Source organism: Pteropus vampyrus, unplaced genomic scaffold (genome assembly GCF_000151845.1).
Source record: "Pteropus vampyrus isolate Shadow unplaced genomic scaffold, Pvam_2.0 Scaffold72, whole genome shotgun sequence".
In the NCBI taxonomy this organism is placed as follows: domain Eukaryota; kingdom Metazoa; phylum Chordata; class Mammalia; order Chiroptera; family Pteropodidae; genus Pteropus; species Pteropus vampyrus.
The window spans coordinates 2427442-2432415 of NW_011888853.1; the positions used below are offsets into that span (position 1 = coordinate 2427442).

The 4974-nt window shown below is 40.6% G+C and overlaps 1 protein-coding gene and 1 pseudogene across 3 annotated transcripts in view; one reads left to right on the top strand and one right to left on the bottom strand.

Moving 5' to 3' along the window:
- Nucleotides 1–2168: 2168 nt before the first annotated feature.
- The window catches only part of ACOX1 (acyl-CoA oxidase 1), a 22047-nt gene continuing 19241 nt past the window's right edge, over nucleotides 2169–4974 (bottom strand). For all 3 annotated transcript variants that reach the window (XM_011361971.2, XM_011361973.2, XM_011361975.2), the window contains one exon: nucleotides 2169–4307. The gene's annotated coding sequence lies outside the window, so the exon portion shown is untranslated. The remainder of the gene's footprint in view (nucleotides 4308–4974) is intronic.
- Nucleotides 2991–3109, top strand: LOC111741072 (annotated as a pseudogene).

A 4974-nucleotide genomic window follows, 5' to 3' on the forward strand; every position in this document is an offset into this window, starting at 1 on the left:
GCGCGAGCCACCCAGGGAGTTGTAGTCCGCGGCCGGCTCACCTGCCGGAGCCGAGGGGGCAGGGGGCGCCTCGAGGAACTACAGTTCCCAGGGTGCCCCGCCGCGGCCGTTAGTCGGGGCCGGGCCTCTGTTCGCAGCTCCGCCCGTTGCTAGGAGCTGCCTCAATGCCACCTTGGGAAGACCGTCCAGGCTCCAGGCTCCAGGCTCCAGGCTCCAAGGCCTGCGGGCCTCTGCTTCCTCCCATTCCCTGAAGGCCTGGGCGCCGAGACGGAACATTTGGAAGTTCCTCAAAATCCAAGCCCGGTTCTGCGGGCTGACTCGTGGCGGGGTGCAGGGCTTGAGGAATGTGTTACGATTGGAAGGTCGACGTGTGAAACCATCATTATGAATGTATCCCACACTCCAAACTTAGGGAACTGGCTGTGACCTTCCTGTTCAATTAAGAAAACCAAAGATGCAAAGTAGAAATGAAACTCAACGCCGTAACCAGTGAAGACACGTAGCACTTTTTGTGTTAATTACAGATTTCATTAAGGGTCTTTCAACTTTACAAAGGAAAACGGGGTTGGTGTTTTGGCTGGCCCGCAGGTCAAGCAGTGCTGGAGAGCTGGTGGGTCACTGCTGTCTACCCATGATCCACAGGCTCGGGACACGTGCACCTCTTTGGAATTCACCCCCGCCACACACACAGGTCCAGCCAGGCATGAGTAAACAATACATGGTAAATGCATCTTGTCAGGTAGGAACTCAAACCACAACAGTAAAATAAAATTTAAAAAAATTGCAAAGTTAATTATAGACTGCCAAAGAGTCTATCCTTGAACCCATAGCAACTGTAAATAAAATGGTGTTTACAAAGCAATGATCAGCAGTATGAATATTATGTGGAAGATCACATATTTGTTAGGTAATCAATGAAAACTGTCGACAGTATTGTGGCAACATATTTTGATTCAGGGTTCTTAAAATCACTCCCAATTTTCCACGATCTTCCTGAGATAATGAATGGCCCACTTAAATTTAAGGCAAAATAAACCAAAACCCCGTTATAATCTAGGAATTTGCAGGTCTGCAACAGCTCACATCTGCTAACTCCAAAGTTTTCTTATATGTTTGTTTACTATCATAGACCACAGGAATAGTTACTGAAATTTTTAACTCCACTAACACTTAAAAATGAAAATCATTTTAGTCATTTACATGACTTGGTCTATTCGTCCAAGAATGGAGTAGTAAATAATTAGCTGAAATGATTTCCACATTCCATGAAAAGGATCGACAGCTTTATCAGAGTCAGAAGAATCAATACAAGACTCGATTTCGGGTAGAATCATCAATTTCCTTGGAGAGAAATAATCAATTTCTCTCCAGCTGCAGTAGGAACTATTGCTTGAAGACAACCTATAATCCCAGGCATACCTTCCATATATGTAAAAAGATTTAGCAGGTGCTACAGACTATCTGCATCTATACTCTTCCTAATAAGATGAATGAGAAGAGCTCAGAAAGGGGTAGACGGGCCTGAGCATAAGTCATCTAAAGAATTTCCAATCCCTAGGGAACTCTAGGGTCATGAACTTGAACAGTAATATTTCTCCAGCTGAAACCCTGCAGTGAAGAAAACCAAGAATCAAGATCCAACATGTGAATTTAAGGAACTAGAAAATGCCTCTAGGTATATGTAATCTGAAATTACAAGCAGTGAGTTTGTGAACACAGTTAATGTTTCAATTAAGCGAATGTTCTGCAGATAAGCTGATATTTTATCAGCCTTCGGTTCTAAAGACAAGAACACGAAGGGCCCCAAAGGATTTGGGACAAACTGTTTTGAGGTCACTAACGTTCGAACACTGACATATACCTCAGTGACTAGGTTGAAGTTTATCTTTGTACCCTCTGAAAACGGCTCACAAAACCACCCAACGGAACCAAACTTCTCTATGCCAAAGCTTAGCTTCTCAGGCAAGCAAACTGGATCTGCTGCTTGCTTTTTTTAGCAGTACACAAAAATTTCTGAGCACTCGCAGCTACTGCGTCAACTACAGTAATTCGGGCGGATTTTAGCACTATCAGCTCAGGCAGCCAGGTCTCACTCCCTCCTAATCCTCTATCGTAAAATTCTTCATAATTTGAACTTATGTTTAATTATGAGGCACACTCTTTTGCTCTTGACAGTACAATTGGTGAGGTTTTACTATCTTTATTCTTTGATTACAGTGAACAAAGTTCAAGACAATACATTCCGATGTTAATAAAAATAGTACCAAATAGTATCAGATTTAGTTTTTAAATAAAACTCAAAATGCTGAACTGAAGGTGGCTCTGTAGTGTCTACACCTGTTCAAACCTTCTAAGATCCCACCCAGACTTATGCAGCTAGACTAAGTGGGTGTCATTTCAAACACCCTTAGATCCTGATTACAGATATTCATCTGTGAATAAGGTATTTAACCACTAATTTTGAAACAATTCTACACTTAACAGGTCAATATAAGCAATTTAAATTTGTTAGTCCCCAGAAACTGGACTGTCAAGATATACCCAAACGAGATTAACACATAGTGCTTTCTACTTCAATCTGAACACAATTATCAATTAATTCTCCTGGTGGAAAGATTAAGGCTTGTGTCAACAGCCAGTATTTCCGCTGGGCCTAAAATTCTCACATTCCTGGGTTCTACTGGGATAGATTTGCTGTCAGGTCGAGACAGGAGTTACATTTCCACTGAATTATATATACTACATTCTCAAGAAAGATTCTAGAACTGGTTTGAGGCAGAGGTCACAAATACAGTTAACAGGTTAAAAATCAAGTGACATGTTGTTTTACACTGATTTTGAATAAAATTCAATAAGAGGTACACGTTTACTCTTTAAATATACAATGATTGTGTAAATTAGATTTCAGCTGAAAGGACAATTCAGCGATTCAGATAAAGCTCCTAGAAACAGACTGAAAATGAAGCCAGATAAACAATAATAGATCCTATGTCTACGGTCATGCCACCCTGAACAAGCCCGATCCCGTCTGATCTCAGAAGCTAAGCAGGGTCAGGCCTGGTTAGTACTTGGATGAGAGACCAGCTAGGAAGACTAGGTGCCGTAGGCATAAAAAAAAAATAAGGGATTGTAAGCTGACAAGTTCCTCGCAATCTGTGAGGTCCACCAAGGGTGTTGCCTCACCTAAACGAAAAAAAGAAAGAGATCCTATGGAAGTCCCATTTATCCTTTATCCTTCAAAGATTATATTTTCTGATCCAAAAATCAGAACACATGGTTTGTCAAAAGATTTTTCTGTGCTACCCCTGGGTGTAAGAGTTAACCTGAAATATGATTTTACTTTCCTACTACTGTAACTTCCAAGCATTTTAATGGTTTATGCCAATATAACAGAATATATGAAATCTACCAGTTACTATGGTACCCAAAGTTACCGTAACCGTAACCGAGAGCTTTCCCTACACATATTCTACTAGGAGGGAACTGTGACTCTCTTCTCCTCCGGCATCTCTTTCAGGAGAGGTTAAGGGACAGGGATGGAGGGAGATCAAACACCACTGACTGAGTCCCATTAGCTGCCAAAAGTCCTATGTAGAGATAACTTTGCTACCTACCCCTCCACTAGAAGTTAGGGACACAGGGAGTTGCAGTGCTACTACAGTGACAATTTTAGGATCCTTCGAGTGGAAGATCAATTCCCAGTCACATAGGACAAGGACCCTGTAGTAGCTCTGTGCTGAAGAAATCCCTGTGTAGGAAAAATGCTACTATGAACAAAACAGAAACATTATGTCAGCAACCAAGGGCAAGCAGGCAGAAGATGAGTTAAGCACAAACTCACACTAAAGTTTCTGATTGGTTTCTTTCCCCCAATCCAGCCTCGGGTCCTGCTTTTAAGCCAAGGCCCATGACAGTAGTGACAGGGACACTAAGCAAGAAAACTTGGAAGGGTTGTACCCTTTTAAAAATACCTTTGCTTAAAAACACATATATCCAGTGATTTGCAATTAAGATGTGAAAATAATTAACTACTTAGTAGTTAAGTTTTACTAATTATCGTAAGTTATGGCCTCCTGGGATCAGCAGCTGTACATATGGAAGTCAGAGTACATTTCTTAAAAGCTTTTTCTGAATGCTTAACAGGTCTCTTTCAGTGTTAATTGCACTTAAAAACATCTGTTTTTTTCATTTAATTTCTGTAAGCCGTTCATTTTTTTATTTATAGATGGGAAAGGGGTCAATTTATCATTTGCTCTATAGCTCTCCGAATTCGATAAAGATTCCGCGCAGATCTGTGTGGCAGGTACCAGGGGAGCAGCAGAGTACAGCTGCTTCCTGGGGCAGAATAAACTCGTCGTGACGTTCAGAGTTTGGACTGCAAAGGCTTCAGGTACTTGTAGAAAGATTTATGGACCTGTAGGGAATGGAGAGAGAAGAAATTACTGATAAGGAGCTTGCAATGTCAAAGAGCATACTTTTCAGCAAGAAATTAGCTGGACCTTATTTGGATCACGATCCAAAAGAAATGAGCCAATTGGGGAAATCTGGACACTGGCTAGTTGATGACATTAAAGAATTATTGTTAATTTGTTTTGCTGGGAGAACGGTATTATGGTTGTTTTTAGAGAGTCCTTATCTTTTAAAGATACATATTAAAATATCTATGGATAAAATTATCTGATATCTTGGATTTGTTTCAAAATAATCTTCAAGATGGGGAGGTGGGAGGTCTCAGATGAAACCAGCTGGCAATAAGTAGACAGACGTGGAGATGCATTACAGTAGTCTATTTCCGTATAGGTTTGAAAATTTCCAATTAGTTACTAAATAGTCAAGGAAATTAAAAACCTGCATATTATAAGAATGACTCAGTTCCCTTATGAACCTGTTCTCAAATAGTCCACAGGAATAGTTACTGAAATTTTTAACTCCACTAACACTTAAAAATGAAAATCATTTTAGTCATTTACATGA